The sequence below is a fragment of the Lissotriton vulgaris genome, chromosome 5 (assembly GCF_964263255.1).
Source record: "Lissotriton vulgaris chromosome 5, aLisVul1.2, whole genome shotgun sequence".
Classification (NCBI taxonomy): Eukaryota; Metazoa; Chordata; class Amphibia; order Caudata; family Salamandridae; genus Lissotriton; species Lissotriton vulgaris.
In genome coordinates, this window is record NC_141693.1 from 428,477,779 (window position 1) to 428,499,108 (window position 21,330).

Below are 21,330 nucleotides of genomic sequence, written 5' to 3' on the forward strand. Positions count from 1 at the left end.
ATGTTATCCGAAGTAAGATCAGCGACAAGCAGAGCATGTCGAAAAGATAATATAACATAGCACATAAAGTCACTCCATGCAACATATCTGCATGTGACTTCGTGAGAATTAGATGGAGCAGAAGAATGAGTAATGGCATGAGCTAATTCTCTGTACCCATCCAAGTGATCAAAACCAATAAGAGGAGTGTGAGCACCCAAGAAGGACAATGCTGGAGCATGAAGAGGTTGTCTAAATGCACTCTTGATGAGAGTGGAAAAATGCCTGTGTATTGCAGAAATGGTATGAATCGTGATTTCATAGATGAACCTAGTGAAGTGGGGAGTGGGATGTTCTTTGAGGAGAATGTGTGTGTAAATGAAAAGAGCTTGAAACCACAGGATGAGGTCACTGATGAGTCCATGACAGAAGAAAGCTCTGTATACTATGATAGCCCGGCAGCAAGTGGTAAGGACACTATAGCCAACCGGGTGAGAATTGCTCCTAGGTCTATAATTCCGTCAAGGAAAATATTGTTTGATGAATAACCTTTACATTGTTTGACTATTGTCAAGAATGGAGATGCGATGTTTTAATACATATGTACATATCACAGTATAATACTCTTTGCTTTCCCTTTCCCATTCCTGTGTTTCATTCCTCTCTTTCACCTACCCTTTTCCCTCCATGTGTACTGATTGGTTACTGGGCTCATTCCCGGAATGTTCATGTCATGGGGATTCTTTGGGTTGATGGTTGAATATGATGGTTGGTATTATTCCTGTTCAAGGCGTGGAGATCAGAGGTTGACTAAAGACACTCCTGCTACGAGACCTTGTGATATCTTCATTCAAATCTACCTTCAGTAGCACACTGAGACTCGAACCCGGTTACCCAAGTCATAGATTCAGAAGATACTTATCTAGAAGCTGTCCATCCTGTGCTTGAGGATGACAATCGCAAAGTACCATCAAGCTATAATGTGTGAAGCAATCCGTGTTAAAGCAGTTTCTATAAATAACACCGCAATCTAATTAAAGTTGTTTTTCTTAAATCTTTTTATTTGAAGAACTGGTTCAACAAGTCAGTAGCTCTTTCTATTATTTCACATCTTTATTATAGTCTTCTGCAACATGTACAAAAAACAATGATAAAGCCAATAGATTTTGCATAGGCAAAACCTATTGGCTTTGCCAATGCCTGGTCTTTATTATTACATATAATACTATCTTGAAATACATACCTTCTGGATGTGCACTGTACAAAAACTTCTCCAACATTTGATTTCACTAAAATGTGGTTCATGTAAGATAGCAACCCAAGCCATCCAAAGGGTTCACTATTGGTATTGTCAGGGTGGGTGGAAACATAAACATTTAAAAATCCATGTTTGAAAACTATTCCTTAAAACAAGCATTTGCAATGCAATAGGACTCGCATTCATGCAAGACCTATTGCTTTACAAATGGTAGTGATCACGGACAACGTAAGGGGCTGCACGGACAACGTGAGTGAGAAGGCACGGTAGGCATGCCGACAACGGGAGGGATGGTGGGCGGTTATTTGAAGGCACGGACAACGGGAGTGGAGGAGAAGGCATGAACAATGGGAGGGAGGGGGGTAGTAAAGAAGGCACCAAAGCACGTCGTGCCTGCAGTAGGACAGTTGCCATTGTCAATAAAGTAAATAGTGCTCACTGTAGTAAAGTATGAGTCTTCATGAAGTCAGGTAGTTTGTTCCAAGTAGTAACTTTATTTGTAGGTAAGTTACAAGAACCTTTTATAAGCAAGATGGAATAAGCTGTAAAGTATCCCGAGCAGGATAACCTTCCTGCTCAGCCTGCTGACATCAACTGCCTAACTCCCTGCACACCACATTCCATGCAGTCATCACATTCCATAGGCATCATAGGCTGAACAAGAGGAAAGAGCAAAGGAAGAAGAAGGGCATGAAATTAACTCACAACACTCACCTTTGATAAAGCATGCCGTGTTAGGAGCGAAGTAAAAGGTCCAGTTCTTATGGGCGGCAACAAATGGAGACAGGGTGGTACCGAGGCGGGACTAACAAGCCTCATAATGAATCGGAAGCCAGCCTTTACCAAGGACATTGACACCAGCCAATTACAAATATGGGCGGAGAGTGGGCGAGGCTTCCATGGCACTTCTACAACATACCTTACTACAGCATCATAATAATGAAACGGAAGCCAGCGTTTACCAAGGACATTGTCACCAGCCAATTACAAATATGAGCGGAGAGTGGGGGAGGATTCCACAGCACTTCCTCTACATACCCTCTACAGCATGCCTCGCAGAGCGAGCAGCGCATGCGCACTGAAATGCTAGGCTCTACCCTAAAAAAGACTTGCACTGATTTAGGCTGATGTACTACTAAGATGAAACAGTTCTGCATGTGAATACAGTACATTTTAGGAATTTGTGAAGAGGCTTTTTCATATTTTACACTTTTGTTGCAGAATGTATTTAAAAATAAAAGTGGTCCAAAAGTTAACTGAGCAGGACACCCCAGTAACTTGCTTTCTTTCATTTTTTTAAAAAAACATATTTTTATTGAGTTTCCAAAAAGGAACATACGTAAAAGGGATCTTCCCACTTACAATATGCAACATCAGTTGGATTCTACTACTGAAAATATCAACCATTTCGGGTTGCATCCCCCCACCCGTATACCTCCCCCCCCCACCACCGGTGTGCCTCAGTATCTTAGTTTATCAGCAATTACTGGACGCTAGAATCCAATGCAATAGTGATCGTGAACTGCAGTGTTACAGTACAGGTCTAAACATAGCTACTCAGAAATCACCATTGAGTCCATCAATCAGGTCCCAGCTCCTTCTCCTTGAACCAATGCTTCACGTGGGCTCCTCCAATTCCGACCCATCCCCTGATTCTGACTCTGGGGTCTTCAATAGCACCACTAAGGCCTCCCAAGCCCTCGCCGCCTCCAGCGCCTTTTCATTATTCGTTCTCAGGGCCTGCTGCAGCCTAAGCGCACTTTCGCTCTGCGCCCATTTTAGCATCTCCGCCCGCCACCTTCCCAACCCTGGCCTCCTTGCCGATTTCCAGTGCATTGTGATTTCTCTTTTAGCCAATACGAGGCCCAGGTCTATAAATTTACTGGTCACTTTCGTTCTGGTGGTATGTGGGAACCAGTGCAACAAACACTCCCATATCTAGTTCTAATGTCCGGTCATTTATATGGCACAACAGATCCAGTACTCCCTTCCAATACGCCCCTAGACTTGTACATCCCCACAACATGTGTTGAAAGTCGGCTCCCTCCAAGCTACACCTCGGGCACTGACCAGCTGCGCATTGAAATTACTTGCTTTCTTTCATGTTGATTGACTTGTACATAAGTGCTTGCCTGTTTTGATAAGGGGGCCGCATGCAAAGGTCAGGAGAGCGATTGCTGCCCTCAGACTATAAATCTACAGAGACGTTATAGCATAGATTATACAGCAGCGCTGGCTTCAGTGCAGCATACCTTCAAGTATTTTGTTTCAATTAAACGCTATGACACAGCGGTGGCTGTGTCATAAAGCCTTTTTTCTTTACTTTCACTCATTTGCAACATAGCTAAAAACCATTAGCAAAGCCAATAGATCTCGGATAGGCAAGACCTTCTGGCTTGGCCAATGCTTGTTTTTCTTGGAATTCAGCTAGAACAAGACTACAAATCACAGAAATCTAGGAAAACACGGTAAATGGCTTAACTAATCACGATGAATAGGGGAAGCCTGGAGGCTACACACATTCAGAAACTTTGCTTAGAGTTGTAAATTAGCCTCTTGCGACTATGCCTACATTTTATCTACCTCGAATATTCGTGGACTGGAGAGATGTCAGTTCAGTTGGCACATAAAATCCTTAACTTTGCTTTCAGGCGTAGTTCCTATAGTCCTCTCTCAATTTCCCTTAGCTTTGTGTGCAGGCAATGCCTAGGCAGCCTGGGCGGGGGCCTCTCGACGCCATCTTGGATGATGTGTCAGCCTGGAGTCGGACCAAGGAACCTGTGGGTGAATCTTTCACCTGACTTGATCTGAGAGCTGCTGGGTGTGCACGACCCAGGTAATTGGCAATTGTATATTCCTCCGCAGCCCCGGGTAAGGGCGAGCACAGTCCTGTTACCCAGAGGCTAAGGAAAAGGGATTCTAGAGTACCACCGGCTCAGGTAATTGGGGGTGGACCTGGCTACCGTCTCCTTGGGGACAGAGAGGTGGGGTCCTCCCAACGGCTCCCGTTTTCAAAGACTTCATCAAATGACCGAAAGTTCTTGTGAAGTTATAGCATGCGAAAAGATTCAGAAATATATTGAAAGTGCAGGTGTCCGCAAAGCGTACCAAAAAGCACTATTTTTACCTGACAGCCCGTAAAGCCCATGTTTATTCGCAGTGAATAGTTTTATGGTAGAAGGCAAGGTTCTATGTGTTGGTATTAGTTCGTGATTTAAAATTGATAGCGTGCAATTCATGGATCGTTCATAGCTGCCAAGGTTTTAGTTTGCTGTGTGTGACATTTTCATAATTTTAGTGTAATTATCAGTGACATTTCAACGAATATGAGTGACATTTCCTCACGAGCAAAATCAAGCAATGAAGATGAAGGAAACATACACAAATTAGAAATTACTACCCACTGAGCAACAAAAAGCTCTAATTATATCTTTAAATTGCTTCAAAGCACCAGAAATGGAGGAATGCTAATGGGACACAGACTGCATGACAGCAGTGCTCAACAACAGAGGGCAGGCAAACACTATAGGTGCTCAGAAGATAATCTCAGCCGCACCATGCAGATTATGCGTATTGATATTCAGTACACCAGGTTGACTTGTGATGGCAGTTCGTCGGAGCAATTGCTGCTGGAGGAAGTAACAGTGTTTAACTGCATCAGAGAGTGCCCTGTGATTAGTCTGCTGTGTCTCTATCTGCACAGAGAAACTGGATCTCACCAGCCAGTTAACTCATTTCCCATGTCAAAAAGGAAGATTATCCTGGAGTCATTCTGGACTCATCTGATGATTACAGTCAGGCTATTCCGGCAATTATCTGGGGAAGTCATCCCAAGCCATCATGAAGTATGCCTGTAGGACAAAAAAATGTAAATGTGATGACGAACCTAGACTCATCACAAAAACTACAGTAGGATGGTGTTCTGATGACTTTTACTGGCAGGGAGTGATTACCTTTTACAACTCCACGAATACTAATTGACAACTTCCGGATGAGGGAGAATTATTCCAGGATGGGTTCTAGCTAATTTAAGGATGACTGTCAATTATTCCAGGATGATCCTATAACCACTCCAGGATGGAAGTGGATTACTCTGGATTGATCCCATGACAGCTTCAGGATGGCTATTGATTACATCAGAGTGGCCCCATTGTATTTTCAGAATGAGTGTTGATTACTCTAGGATGACGTGGTGAAAGGGGGGCATATTTTTGTCCTTGATATTTGGATTTAAGCGGGACTCCAAGACAAGTTCATTTTCACGGTCTGATGCGTCATTTTTAGCTGTGGATTTTTGATGAAGGACACTAGCCACCCCTGCTAAAAGGGACAGGTTTTCAAGTTTCTGCAAATTCATCAGCGAACTTGCATCACCAGGCTGAGAAGTTGTGCTTTCAGCATGAGCTTTGTTACCAACTCTTATATAATCCAGTCCACTATGCTTGGCTTTTTAGTCCTTGCATCTTTTCTCTGCAATTTCTTCCTCTTGTAGTTCGCGTAACACCCTCTTAAGTCTACCAGCGCTTCCCCGATTGCCACAGTTCATTAACATCTGCTTTTTCTCCAGTGCCCTTTGAAGTAACACCTGTTTTAGACCCTCTGTTGTGCCAGAAAAGCTTGCAATTATCTCTTGAAAAATATCCTGATTCATTAGATACTGTTTCTTCACTAAAAAAAAAGCAAGAGAAAAAAAATATATTTACATATAAACTTCAAAACAGAAAAGAACACATTGACCACTTGCAATATATCTTCACGCTCTAGCCATAATATATAAATAAAGAGGTATTGATAATAAAGGACAAATGTACAATCTATCCATAACCAAGTAAGTAAGTTTTCCTTAATAGACAGTACACATTGTAAGACAGAACTTGAACCTCCTGAAAAAAAGTTGCCTAAATAAAAATAGTTTATCCAAAAATGGCTGCCTTATAGTAGTGCCACAAGCTAAACGTTTCAGTCCTTTTCATAAGTGTTACATTTGTCTCTGGAGAGCAATCCAAGGCATATGTGGGGACATACATGTTCATTTTTACTGTCCATTATTGGATTAATTAATCACAAATGTAGGTTTTTACTGAAACAGGTTGGTAATTTGTACCGTTATCCTGCAGTTGCAAACTTATTATAAAGGTTTACTTATTGTGCTTACCAGATGATTGGAACAGAATCGTAGCTTTAAAATCTCTCTTCGGTGATTGGCCGACCAGCTTCATCTACATTTTCGACCAGCCATTTACAAAGAACTTCCCCGGGATTGTCCAAAAGCAGGAAGTCACCATCTTTTCGAACACACACAGAATGATCGCAAGTGAAAAACAGGACGTTGAATGAAGCCATGATTATGTCCTGCTAGATATAAAAATCAGGAATTAGTTTGTGTGTGGTTTAAGTTTCAGAGGTAAAATACAAAGCATATCAAACTGATTAACAGATTTAATTGGAGAAAAGCACCCCAAAAAGTACACTGACCTGGTGCAATTTCTAATATGCCTAGATTTTGGACTACAAAGAAGTGTTTGGGCATGCACTGAAGGCCATTGAAGAAATTACCTAATAATCAACTTTATTTTCGGAGAGCCAGAGTGTATGCTTAGGTCTTGCTGCTCAGGACAAATAGTAATAGCAAAGTAGAGGCATTATGAGAGAAATAGAAGAACTATCAATAAGTGAACTTTCACACTGGGGTTTGTGACGGAAATCAAGTTACCTATCCCCACAGATGCATAGAGAGTCAGATGCCTGCTACCCTCTGCCCACCGGCACCCCCAACATGAAAGGACAAGCGTTAAAAATGCAATAGGTTTCACCTTTTATTAAGCTAAAGATATTAGCTTTGCTAGTAGTATTGTACGTTAATTGTGCAATATGTAATGGCTTTATAAATTAAACAAAAGGCATTACAATGGCAAACACATAAAGCAAAAGCATTGGCATAGCCAATAGGTCTCCCCTCTGGGACCTTATAAGTGTTTTGTCAGAGGTGTTTGGAAGTTTCGTAAGAGATGCAATTTAACATACAGGGATCCCATACCTCATTGACACTTGCAGTACCCGCAGTTCAAACGAGAAGAGGGCATGGGGAAACCTCTTATAAGATCTCAATCAATGGGGAAGGCACGCGTTACTGCAACTTGTGCGTGCTTTCACCTTAATGCTAGAAGCAAGAGAGCGCAAGGAGAGAGAGAGAGAAAGGAGAGAGAGAAATGTGATTTATCTCAGGGCTCGATCCCTCTGCACTTCAGTAGTAGGTCAGGTTGTAACTGGATAATATATGGCTGGGATCGATAGTGGCAGATGTAACAAGACCTGCTTCATTTTTACGGAGATCTTAGCGATCAAGGTAAATTAGCGCAAACAGGGAATACGTAATTGGCCCTGTCTCAATAATATATACAAACAAGTTAAAAACATTGCATGCACATGGAACGAAACCAGAATGATAGCCTGTTTTGCGAAAGTAGACATTGCAAGACGTTGGAATGCGTCGGACTAGGTTTCCTAAATAGGGCGTAAACCTCAATTGCCACAGGCAACCAGGCCTTTCAATTACACAAATAGCAAACAAAATAAGGAACCAGCATTACAACGGCTAAGTTATTTGAAGCATTTATCCTTATGCTTTGAAACGCATCCATGAAAACTGCCAGTGTTTTAGAAGATGTGCTGCTCTGCACACTACACAGCTTGGGGAACGTGACCAGGATTCAACAATAGAGCACACATTCATTTAGTAATGAAAGCTCACTACAAGTTGCAAGGTCACAAGTAATGCTCAACAATATACATTATTCACATAAATAAATGTGTTTAGCCTTCTTTGATTGACAACTTTTCAGTAGATCGAAAACTGTTCCATTTGGTCGAGAATCTTGAATACACGCAGGTGCACCTGGAACCAACATGGGATCTACAATACACGGGCAGTAATTTATTTTTCCTTACGGCGAAGAACTTGCTGTAAAACACATTTTTTAGGCGTTTTGCAATTTTCCACAACTTACAAAAGCACGCACTACTTCACACATACACAAAAATACACATGCTCAAACACAAAAGGAGCATATTAAACAAGCAGGCTGGCTGATACAGACAAACATCAAACACACATAATACACACACATTGCAACGCAGGCATTAATTATAACACATACGAAGCACACACATGCAGGGAGCTGCGTCTGAGGAAAAACAAAGAGACCGATGCCAATCCACCTGTCCCTTTAATGGCCATTGCCATTGCACTCACTCTAGTCTTCGTTCTTGCCGCAGAGCAATGACGTCACTTCCGGCGCTCCGGATGTGCGTAGGCTTTTGCTAGAGGAATCCACCGGCTTCCGGTATATGAAAAGGTGCGAGAGCTGCTGCTGTTCGAGTCCCAGCCAGCCGGTAGATTGATGGTTTACAGGAGGTGATTTTGTCATTGTGTCGAGGCAGCTCTGCTTTTTTGAAATGTATTTTAGTATTGTGATGGAGTGAATTCGGCAGTCACCATGACGACAAAGCTTGTTTTCCTTTGCAAGACTCCAATCCTCGGGCCATGAGCATGTCTGTCCGCCGTTGTTTAAAGAGTCTAACAATCTGATTCCACTAAACTATGTGTTTATGGAAATACTCTAGGAAGGAAGTGCAGCCTGGGGGTACAGAAAGTATCATATCACAGCAGCGCCTCCCGGCATTCCGCATTCATAAAAAGTTTGGGGGTTTGTAGGGCTTTTGGATTTTAGGGCGTACATGGTCATTTTAAGATTGAGGGTGGGTTTGTGTTTTGGGGGGCCAGGTGTAATTTAAGGGTTTAGAGCATGTTTGAGTTTGGGGTGCGAGGGTTCATTTTAGGGTTTAGGGTGTGTTTGGGTTTTAGGGTACAAGGGTTAATATTAGGGTTCAGGGTGTGTTTGTGTTTGGTGTGCAAGGGTTAATTTGGGGGTTTGGGGTGTGTTTGGGTTTTGGGGTGCAAGGGTTAACTTGGGGGTTCAGTTTGGGTTTTGGGGTTCCAGGGTTAGTGTTGGGGTTTAGGGTGTGTTTGGGTTTTAGGGTACAAGGGTTAATTTTAGGGTGTGTTTGGGTTTGGTGTGCAAGGGTTAATTTGGGGGTTCAGGGTGTGTTTGGGTTTTGGGGTGTCAGGGTTAATTTTAGGGTTTAGGGTGTGTTTGGGTTTGGGGTGCAAGGGTTAATTTGGGGGCTCAGGGTGTGTTTGGGTTTTGGGGTGCCAGGGTTAATTTTAGGGTTTAGGGTGTGTTTGGGGTGCAAGGGTTAATTTGGGGGTTCAGGGTGTGTTTGGGTTTTGGGGTGTCGGGGTTAATTTTAGGGTATAGGGTATGTTTGGGTTTTGGGGTGCCCGGGTTAATTTTAGGGTTTAGGGTGTGTTTGGGTTTTGGGGTGCAAGGGTTAATTTGGGGGTTCAGGGTGTGTTTGGGTTTTGGGGTGCCAGGGTTAATATTGGGGTTCAGGGTGTGTTTGGGTTTTGGGGTGCAAGGGTTAATTTGGGGGTTCAGGGTGTGTTTGGGTTTTGGGGCTCCCAGCTGCAGGAGGTCAGACGTTTATCTGCAATTCATTGTGCAATCATCCAACAGTTTGCATTTTTCTGGAAAGCTGAAACCAAAGTGGTGGACGTGCTCTTTAACCTCTTCCATGCTCGTGACGGAACTGTTCCGTCACGAGCCACGGATGGGCTGTGCTGGTGACGGAACGGTTCCGTCACGGCCCTGCCGAAGCGCCTGCGCGGCGCAAATTCCGCGCCTGTGCTGACGTTCTAAAGAACGGGCGGGCCGTGACGGAACCGTTCCGTCACAAGCACAGCTCACCCGCGAGCCGTAACGGAGCGGTTCCGTCACAAGCACGGAACCGGCTCGCGGCCGCCCCACCCCCTTAGGGCTGCGGCGGAATAGCCGCCGCAGCGACGGGGTTAAATAGACAAACAATTCCTGTTAAAATCACCAGACGCAAAAACATCTTATTGAAAACACAATAGTACCTTTGAAGTATTCAGATGCTTATTTTCAAATCACCCCAAAGTCATCAGGAACAATGTCATCTTGTAAAGTTATCGGAGAGTCATTTACAAGTCATCCTCAGATCATCAGGAATAATGACACCTTCTGAAGTCAGCAGATACTAATTTTCAAGTCCTCCTTAACACCTTGGCTGCTAAGGCAATTTCCAGCCTGTGCTGGAAATTGCTATTTTACATAATTTATGACGAGGCACAGCTCCACTGTGCCTCATGACGAGCTGAGCTCGTCATGAGCAGGGAAGGGGTTAACACCTTGGCTGCTAAGGCAATTCCCCTCCTGTGCTGGAAATTGCTCTAGTCCATGCATCATGATGAGCTCAGCTCGTCATAAGCACAGCTCCAGTGTGCCTCATGACGAGCTGAGCTCGTCATGAGCAGCGAAGGGGTTAAATCATCACGAATAATGACGCCTACTAGAGTCATCAGGTACTCCTTTTCAAGTCATCCTTTAATCATCACGAATGACACCTTCTAAAGTCATCAGATACTCATTTTCAAGTCCTCCTCAAATCATCAGGCTGAGCTTCTGCAGCTTGCTGATGTCTTCAAGAGCTTCATGATGTCTGATGACGTGTAAATGACTTCTAAGGTAGTTGGATGATCATGCAATGACTCTGGGATGGCTTCTAAAGTAATCCTGTTTGACCTGGGTTTCTGTAGGTTCACTAAGTTGTTTTAGATAGGGGGTGAGTGCTCTGGTTTCTGGACGGTATGGTCATAGAAGCCAGGTTTTCAGTTTTCCCATGTGTAACATTTATAGACTTTCAGGTATTTTTGGGTAACATTTCACTGGCTTATGTTTGAGACTTTGTAACAAATTAATGACAACTATCAATAGCTGTTTTCTGGCAATTTTCATTTTTTCATAACTTCTTCTTGGAACCAGCCCTTCGCATAACCCAATGACTGCAGTGCAAATTAAGAACACTTTTGACAATAGCTTTTACCAATATTTCTTCTCCTTTACAGACCCAAAATGTGTTAACATTCTTAATGGCTGCAGAAGTAGTTACCAATTTAACGCAGTGACACTCATTAAGACCAAGTTAGACTATAACTCCATTCCGATAATAAAGTCATTAGAGGTAAATATTTAGTCAAAGAACAAAAAATATACCTCTAACAAATGCACAGTTCTGCTCTTTGGGACATGATTATTTTTTTAATGACCCCCTAATTATTACGGTCCCAGGATGGCAGCTGTTCCCGGAGCAGCAGCAGGGCTCTGTTTTGCTGATGATGACGTGGTCGATACGAGTAGGCCCAGGTGCCGCCGCCTGCCAGCTCGGAAGCCAGTTTAATTAACCACTTAGGTGTGACATGTGGCCTCTTCCTTGCACCCTGGCCCAGATAAACAACAAACTACCTGTTAGTTCTGACTCGCTTGCTGAAGACGCAGGATCCACGTGGTTGCGGAGGCCAGGGGCTCTCGGGAACTTTTTTTCCCCCGCTCCCGTGGCAGGCCGCGCGACGCAATTAATTTAAACACATTAACATAAATATTAATAAAGGCACACGTGTTTACTGTATGTGGCTAATGTGCCTGTGTGTCAGATCTGGCGCTAGGCTGGGCACTTACATTTTTGCAGCGTCAAGAGGGTCGGCAAAAGCCAGCTGGTGGCGGCTGGCTGCAGTAAACCGACTCAGACCCTATCCGCGGCCATCTGGGGCATCATTGAGGCTGCCTCAGTCAAGCAGGTGTGTTCTAGGAAGCTGTGTATTAATCCGGCAGCCGCCAGGCACAGTCCGTGGTCCAGTAAACTGCAGGTGGGATCGGGTTGGCGTGGCTGGACCTCATCGATGTCAGCTTCCGGAATATGCCGGGGCTGCACGGTGATTGATGGCATTTGTTACATTGTAGCAGTAACAGCTAGAGCACAGCCAGCGCGCAGAGCGCCCTGCTGCTCCAGCTTTCTCAGTCATTTGACTAAAATAGTGTATTAGCAGCCAGGTTCCATGCAGTTTGGCAGTTGAGGAGGAGGCGCTATATGCGTGACTATGCATTTCAGTGCGGTGATGCGGAACACCACGCTAAAATGCATTAGTCTAACGCCTAATGCGTGATACTTGGCAGGGCTTATCGTCTTCTTTTGTTGGAGGCTGCGTAACGTAAGGATGGAATGTGACATTATTGGAATCCACCCTTCTTTTGTGGTATGTGTACGTTTGATCCCTCCAATAAAGGATATTTTGTTTTTCATTCATTTGTTTTTTTTTGTGATGAAAACCTACTTGGATCAACACAGTTTCCTCAGTGCTGACCCTAAGGTTGCTCAATTATGAGAAACCCACAACTCTGCGAGTGCTCCGCCAACCTACCAGGTAGTGCTGTATTTCAGAACTGGTGTTGGTCAGCTTTGTCACTCCTCATCTAACGTCTAACATACCCTGCTGTTGTACTGATTCTGCGCATGGTTATTCATCTTTTTCCCATTGCCACTTCTGTTATTCCAACAAATACCCTTTGCCCTGCATCACCCTTCTTCCAATTGTAGTACTGCACAGTGATATGCAGCTCTAATATTGAACTTCATGTCATTCTTTATCTGTAACAGCCGAGCTATCCCCAGATCTGAGATAGTTCTTTTAAGTTCTCAACAGTAAAGGCACGAGGGAGAACCACTCTGCTGCTCCATCCTTAACTAACTACCTCATCTCTCTGTCTCGCCTAAAAGTGTCAATATATACTTTATTTTGTGGGCATTGGGTACAGCTTTTCTGGGACTGTTCTTCTAAACTAGTCAGCAGGCAGTAGACCTCGTAATCTTAGTGTAGCATGTTGCACAGGCTTTCAACGATCCATACTGATTGAAGTTTAATCGTAAAATGTTCACCTATTTTCTTTACATTCCAGAGGTTTCGTCTGCTACAAGATGTTTGTGCTCATTACCCTTCCCACCACTCCTCGCCCTTTAATTTTACATTCTTCTTGTTTGTGTGGTGTTCAAACGCACATTCTTATCTCTACTCCTGGTATTTGTAAACAGTTGAGTAAGTGGTTTAGACACCACTTTCGTTTTCCCTCAGGTGCAGCACCTTTATTTACATTCCTCTTCATTCACTGTTAGCAGTTTGAACATTATGACGTTCGAGTCAACTCTGACTTGCAGCATGTAAGCCACTTCCCTTCTTTTTAGGTTACAGTTGCACCAAAGGAGTCGTTGTGCCAGTTACACTCAGTCTGGGTGATAAATGTGGAAGAAGTCCCTGATTCTGTGCACTCCAAAACCTTTCAGAAATAATCTTTTTTTTTTTTTAACAAACTTTTTCAAATGTTCATGGCTAATTCGAGATCCAAGATGGCCCAGAAAAAAGCCAAGGAGCTTTTTCTCCCTTTTAGTTTTACTGCCTTGTAAATGTTATCACACTGTCTTGTAGTGTCAACACATACGCTGCAAATCACATCTTGGGCATAAAACCTTGAGTTGCACTAGGAACAAGTAGTGGTTTGGCTGTTCAGTCAAGAGACAATTCATGGTATTCTTATATTAAGTTGACCAGTCCTTGAAAGGCAATATTATTAAAAGTGCCAAAGAAAGAAACAAAAATGATACATCTGGTTTTGAAGATGGTGTGGACAGACAGTGGAAGCTAGTGTAGTTTCATCGTGGTCAGGGTATTATGCTCTGGGGTTGTTTGTGGTCCCGTTCAACTGGTCGCCAGCATTCATGGTTTCCTTGGCAGTATGTTCCTTGGTGAAACTAGTTGATTTCATGTTTAGTGATAGTTGTCATTAGACATTGTCCAGGTATGACATTGAGCCAGTTTTGGACTAGTTGTTGCTTGTTCTTGGTGAAAAGAAGTTAATCTATTTCTGTGGGATTACGTTGCCTGCATGGGGTGGAAATCCTGATCTGTATGAAGTGCAGGTACTATTTGCGAAGTTGGATATCTGGATCTGAGAGGACTTCTAAGTTGAGTTGTGTGTCATTGGCATATTGGGAAATTTTAAGGCTTTTACCTGTGAGTGGAGTCCCAGGGCGCTCCAGGTAAAGCATCAATATGACCGTGAGAAGATGGAAGCCTTGAAGGACTTCTGGGACCTGGAAGTGCCTATGTAAATGAACTGGTGTTAAGGCAATACACTCCATTCTCTTTAACTAATAAACATATCCAATATGTGGGCAGACAGTAGAAAGGCATTGGCCTTGTAAAATTATGTCTGGCCATTGTTTCATGATACTTTCCCCTATTAAAATTACTACCGTCATAGTGATCTTCCTATCCAGGTTTTCTTGATCTTATGCAGCAATTTGGTGTGACAGCAGTTTAGGTATGAATCTATCCAGTGGCCAGAGAGAGTTGTTACCTGCTGGGCCATAAAGTTTGATATAAAATCAGGCAGGCTCTCCTGTTGTTAGTGATCACTAAACTAGGATCAGGCCATTTCCTTTATGTATGCAAGTTACCGATCTGGGTCAGTCATCCTGCTTACTCAGCCAGTATATTAACCTTCTTGTTTGTTCACCCTGATCGTTTAGTCTGATCTGGAATGCCAAGCATGCTTCTTTAACTTCCTTCATATTCATGTGGTGGAATTGCAGCTTGGCTGTAACTTATTCATCTTGATTATGTTTGGTAGGTTCTCGCCTATATCTGTCATCTAAATCAAGGGCCTGTGCCTCAGTGTTTCTCAAGGCATATCCCTTCTCGCTATAAAACCAATAGCCACTCCTCGAACAACAGGTTTAAAAGCCTCCCGTGTCTGTGGTAATTCCACTGAACCTTCATTAGTTTGTCTCTGTACTGAGAGCTTTCCTGAAGGACTCCTCCTGTAGCCACCAAGTATTCGGATGCCACCTTGCAGCCCTCTCAAGGACCCCACAATGAAAACTGTATGCTTACTGATGTGTGGTTCGAAAGTGCATGTATATACGTGTGTGTGTCTGCCATGGTAGGCCGTATACAAAGTCAATATGGGAGGATGACCAATGCAATCCGAAGAAAAAGATGAAGCCTTACTCTCATGTATTACTATTGCCAAACATGCACAGAAGTCGTACGCCTCTACAAAGGATTCAAGGAAGAAACAAGTCCTTCTACCTTATTCCACCTCGTGTATGGCTATCCCCGTTCTTGTCCATTATTCAGTTGAAATCTTCCCCAATCAACATGCAATCCAATGGGGCCTCCCATATATTGGGGCCTCCCATATATTGGGCCAATTACTTATTAGAATTTCTAAGACACAGGGGGTGGTACATATACATTTAATAATGCAATTGTGGTAAAAGAATTCGAGCCAGATATCATTAGGTATCCGTCCTTTTCCATCGTAGTTTTCTGTATGTTGTAAGAAAGTGCCCTCTTTTTGCATGGTTGTCCCCACTTTTTGCTGAACTACTGATGTACTTGACTAAGTGTGCCCTAGGCTCCTGCCCATCAGGTACCCAGGGCCAATGTTCTTTCCCTAAAACTGCATTGAAAACAAAACCCAAATAGCACTCTCTGGCCGCAGGTCAGCCCCTGGTAAAGGGTACCACAGATACCCAGGGCACTGTGACCAGGGAAGGCCTCTAAGGGCTGCAGCACTTATTGTGCCACCCTTAGAGGCTCTGTACCTTTACACACACACACACACTGCCTTTGCAGGCTCCATGTTTTGGTGCAGAACAAAGTGAAGAGTCAACATGGCACACATCACTGTGTGCCATGGCTGCAACCCACTGCCCTGGCATAGTTCAGCCACCCTTTAGCTGGGTGCACTATACCAGTGGTGAGGGTGCGGGTGCATGAGCCCCGTACCCCTAAAATGTCTAAGCCAATTCTTAGACATTGTAAGTACAGTAATGCCATTAGGAGTATTTGGTGCTGGGAGTTTGTTATTAGGAACTCCACAGTACCATAATGGCTTTGCTGAAAACTGGGAAGTTTGGTATCAAACTTCTCAGCACATTAAACCCACACTGATGCCAGTGTGGAATTTAATGAAAAATGCACATAGAGGGCATCTTACAAATGCTCCCTGAAAAATGACCTAACACTAGTGTGCAGGCTGAGTGGCTGCTCACCAGCTGTCACCACCACACATGTTTCTGAACCCCTGGGTCGAGAGTCTACTGCTCTCGGGGGTCTGAAACAATTCACATCCTGGGACGAGGTGCCAAACCTCCTCCCCCCAGGATGGGCAGGATCCACGAAGGGGAAGCTTCAAAGGCTTACCGCCTTTGTAAGCTTCCCCAGGCCTTTTGCTGCTTCCAGCAACTGTTCCCCACCAGTTCTGACCCCCACTTTTGGCCGGGAGAACCGGGGGGGAAAACCAAGTGAGAAAGGGAGGTGCGCCCACCTTTACCAATCCCACCCCTCAGGTGGGGGAGGCGAGGTGAAGCACAACTTTCGATCCCCACCATCTTGCAGATGGGGGGGGGACCCAGCCAACCAGAGTGAGGCACATGCCCCCCTCCCACTGGAGGGTGGCATAATAGGGGGTGTACCCACCCCAAGCAAGGGGCCCATTGGTCCCAACATTTACTTACCTGTAACACCCGTAAATTTAGTATTTAGGGGTACCCCTGAACCTTGCCTCCTCAGACAAGAAATGACGAAGTAGAAAAGAAGAAGGACCAAACAGCCGTGCTGAAGCTAAGAAGAGGACAGCCACAGACTTGGCCCCAGCCCTACCAGCCTGTCCCTGCCTTGTACATGCAGAAGCGAAACTCCGGTGTTTCCTGCAGCCAACAACTCAAGAACCCGGGGGACCTGCCCTGCCTTCCAAAGAACAGACTTTGTCTACTGTGAACACCGGATTTGTTCACCCACAAACTCTGGCTCCAGCCAAATCAGTGAGTCTGCACCACTCTGCACCCTTTGCCCATGACCCGAGTTCGAGTGGCCCAACACCATGGGGAGGTCTCCCCGGCGATTCTGACCCGAGATCTGGTGATCTCTGACCTGCCTCAAATTTCCCAGGGAAGCCTGCAGCCTCTTTCTGGAGAATCCACCTGACCGAAGCTGGTAAGAGAAACCCGACGCCTAAAGAAACTCCTGCACCCGAAGCCCCACGGCTTTGGGTGGCCCAACCGACGGTGTCCCAGCATCCCAACTTACCTCTTCAACCGCTTGTCGCCTCCAGAAGATCGTCGTCCCCGAGCCTGCAGTCTTTATTGAAACCGGAGAATCCCTATTGCAATCAACATGGCACTTGACGCCAAACCAGCATCCTGCACCCAGCCCTCCCTGTGCCACTGCGGGTGTACTTTGGGTGCTAACTCAGATCCCCCTTTGCCCTCAGCCTAACACCAGGAGCTTTGCTCCCACAGCCCAGTGGCCTGCTCGTAAACAGCCACCAACCAGAGGCCACCTATCCCCCATTGGATAATATTGGGCCTCAGCACTCTGCTCCCGGTCACACTAGTGCTGCTGAGGGTGTAACAAGAGTGCATTATTGACCCTGGGGGAACCCTTGTTCTTACCCCAGAAACACAACCCCAAAGACCGAGTACTTACCTGGCAACCGTTAACTTCATTTCTCTACATAGGAATCTATTGACTGTTTTTCTGTGAAAATGTTTCTAGGTGTGGAGTTGATTTGTATGGAATTCTGAAAAATTATAATTGTGCAAAACTGATTTTACTTTTTGCTTTAGGAAATGTCCCAGTATGATATCTAAGCATATCACACTGAGTAGAAAAAGTAACTTAAAAAGCAATGTAAAAAGTAACGAAAAAGTAATCTGTACAGTAATTTCAATACCTTGACTTACCTGTATTTCAAACCACTGCATTTGAACTTGCATTCACTTGTAAACACTGCATACTATTTTGCAAAGCAGTAATTTCATTTCCCTGTGCCAGGCTTGGCGTGGTTCTGCAAATAAAATAACTTTAATAATATTTTTATACAAACAAAATTGGTCTGAGTTTAGTCTTTGAGTGTGTGACATCATTTGCTGCCTGAGTGTGTACAACCAATGCTTAACAATACCCTCTGATACAGCCTTACTGCTCGCCCACACTACCACAAATGGATAGTAAGGTGTTATCTACTTTTACCTCTGCCTACTTTTGGGGTTCCACTGGACTCTGTGCACACTAAACCTCATTTTGGTATAGTATATACAGAGCCAGCTTCCTCTGTATATCAAATGAAATGATTTCCTAAAGAGTTCTACGAGTCCAAAGAAGAAATTAGACCCAGGATTCCCAGTGTTGTGGGTGTGTAATTCTAATTCTTTTTCTGCCTTTCTCTGATCTCCCATCTGTGTTGGATTATTGTGCAGATTGTGATGCATCCTAGTCCACCTAAGCCAAGGTTTGTAACAACATAACAGTTGAGGATTGTCTTCCTTTCCCTGTTCCTAACCAGATGGTTCTCCACTAGGGCTTGCCCCACTTAACCTCCTCAGTATTGTCTCATGATCTCTTTTGTGAACTAGAGTGGGATCTGCGTCTCAGTCTAAGACGCTGTTCTTTCGGTCTGACATCTTTTGCATGGGCAGCATGGTATTGTCCTGTGGCTGTGTCCTTATTGCCATGCAGCACATGTCGCTCTTCGACCCACCCTTAGTGCAGTATTTCAAAGATAAAGGACTTATTTTGAAAGATATCCGTTAGTTTAGCAGAGTGAAGGATCATGTACATTGCATTTATTGGTCGTAGTAAATATTTGACCTGCTAAATTATTTTGTGGTTTTTGCACCATTCTGGTGTAGCCTGGGAAATTAAGACTCTTGTAGGCTTTATACAACACCTCTGTTGTCTCTGTGGTACCCATATGGATTGTATCTCTGTCCTTATAATTTAAACCATATGAAACAAAAGAATGTGTAGAAGTTCGTGGCAGAGGCCTAGTGAGCATGCTCAAGTAAGAAAACTACAGCCGGCTAGCCTTTCAACCTGGATATTTAACTTTATCCTACATTTTAAATATTGTTCAGGGTGGGCCCCTTCCACCGCCTCTGACAACCCCAGAAACCTCAGATGATTACTGCAATAATGTCCATCCATATTGTCTATACGGCGCACCATTACTTTGGCCGTTGATGCCAGCTGTTGTGCAGCACTTTTAGGTTTCTTGACATTGTCTTTGAGCTCCGATATTTTGTCTTTGGCTGTCATAACTCTGTCAACCACATTCCTGAGGTCCCGTTGCTGGAGGGTTAACATCTAACACCATCTCTCTGATTTCTAAATGTTATTTTCCTTTCCAGGGTACCCCTGGTCCTTTGAAATGCTTGTAGGATCTGCTCAGTAAAGGGTGAGGTCTCTTTCTTGGCGAAGTCTGTATCCAACATTTGCTGTTTATTTTTACATTTGACCCTGTTTCTGTGGGGATCCTGGGTTAAATCAAGTTATGGATTTCACGAGGTGAGTTATTGTTACAACATTGCACAAGGAAAAGATGTGAGGTAGTGGAAAACCTTGCACCCACCCCAGAGTGTGGGGACCAGATCTGTCATCCTGGATCCCCCTGGTGCTGCTCTCCGTAGCGAAGCTGTTTGTTCCTTCCTCTTTAACAGGCGTGACAAGCGAGATGCTAGGCCCAAATGTACTCTTGTGTTGTGGATTTGTGAGATACTGGTAACCTCTGTTTATTTTGCCGTTGACTAGGTCTTCAAGGGCCATTGCTGGCAGCAACATGGTCTTATTTAGCTTTTATTTTCACCCACTTAACTATCTTTGTAATCAGAGGGTCCTGAACATGTGTGGCTAGGCGAAGCTCATGTACCATGCTGTGCTTCTCTGCAGGCAAAGCAGCCACCACTCTTCACACTCCCTGATCAAGTCACTGTGTCATTGCCTTATGCACCAAAAGATACATTTTCCACGTATATGTTGTTTTCTATACACACTGTTGGAGTGTCCCCATTACCCTGATCACAATATCTGATGACACTTTAATGATTTTCAACAGAAAGAATTGCTCGCAAGAGCAGCTGAGAGTAGATCAATATATTGCCTCTTTATTCAAGGTTCTATGGGTGTTCCAGGGATCTCCACAGGCTTCTGACTTGCATCCATGTTGACCTCTAGCAAGCAGGTTTCACATCTTGGCGAGTCAGTCTTTATGGACCTTCTTCGCCACCCCGAGGTATGGACATTCAGCATGTCAGGCCTGGTGCCCACCACTAGCTCCCCACGACTGCTGCATCCAGGTGCTGCTTACTATTGTCTCTCATGCCTTGTCCATGAGGCGGCCCTCATGCAGTCTGCTCTGCTTGTGGGTGCCGGCCTCAATTTGGTCTCCTCTCTCGGCAAGGAGGGTCCCGACTCAGGCCCTGATTCAGGTTCCATGTGGGGTCCTCACTTTAGAGCTATCTTTGTCGGTAAGCTTGACTGTGTTTCTTGCATGCAAGCCTGGATTGCTGTTCCTTCAGTTGGCCATCACCGTCTTGGGCAAGGTTTCATCAGCATATATCTACCAGCTGATGTGCCATGTACAGCTCATCCCCTCCATTCATCAGTGGGAACAATTTACGTCTCCCGGGCAACAGGGATGGACAGAGGGCAGAATGCTTCAGACGGTTCTCTACAAAACCACTCCTGCCATGCTTGCGGCTCAAGCCATGCCCCTATATTTAGCTTTTAATGAGCCTGCTCCTTGCGATTGAACGCAAAAGTTTATCTGCCCTTGGATTCTCTTGGAGGCATTGTGGTTAACTCATGCAACATGTGTTAACCATAGCTTGGCATAATTACACTGGCAAGCTGTAACTAAACCAGAGGCCACAAGACCTGTACGCTTTCTTTATGTAGTGATAAGGACTTTTGCTTTTTTATATGTGCCCTCCCTTGCTCCTTCCAACTTATGTAGCCTTCCTTTTCTCATATGTTTTCTGAACCAAATGTAAGTGACCATCAGACTCTGGGAAGTAAGAAGAGACCTGAGCTGGATATTTATTTTCTAGTTTAGACTTATAGGCTAGTTAGACAACAAGTGGCTTATCCTACTTTGCTTGTAACTAGCTATCCGGAGTTGACCTCTCAGTGCACTGTATTGGTACCACACAATTCGGGCTAAGATACTATTAGGAACGTACAATGCAGTAGCTGATTTGGACCACTAAGTTTCGATTGTGACCCAGACTAAAATCAGAGGTGCAGAAGTGTCTAGAACAGTGAAAGATTTTGTACCTTG

At 44.3% G+C, this 21,330-nt stretch overlaps 1 protein-coding gene and 1 long non-coding RNA gene across 11 annotated transcripts in view; one reads left to right on the forward strand and one right to left on the reverse strand.

Moving 5' to 3' along the window:
* Positions 1–1,710: 1,710 nt before the first annotated feature.
* Positions 1,711–8,515, reverse strand: LOC147711020 (uncharacterized). 5 transcript variants are annotated; one of them, XR_015295888.1, is made up of 3 exons: positions 8,391–8,515; positions 6,393–6,592; positions 1,711–5,905 (listed from the first exon to the last, which is right to left on the reverse strand). It is a non-coding gene; the product is annotated as an uncharacterized LOC147711020 (long non-coding RNA). The 5 variants fall into 5 exon arrangements; XR_015295887.1 differs by having other exon boundaries at positions 8,490–8,513; XR_015295889.1 differs by having other exon boundaries at positions 6,393–6,589; positions 8,490–8,510.
* Positions 8,516–8,560: 45 nt separating this feature from the next.
* AP3M1 (adaptor related protein complex 3 subunit mu 1) overlaps positions 8,561–21,330 on the forward strand; it is a 149,077-nt gene continuing 136,307 nt past the window's right edge. Inside the window, exon 1 of one of the 6 annotated variants that reach the window (XM_086921824.1) lies at positions 8,561–8,651. The gene's annotated coding sequence lies outside the window, so the exon portion shown is untranslated. Of the gene's footprint in view, positions 8,789–21,330 lie in introns of all 6 variants that reach the window. The other 5 variants (XM_086921828.1, XM_086921825.1, XM_086921829.1 and 2 more) reach the window with 5 other exon arrangements.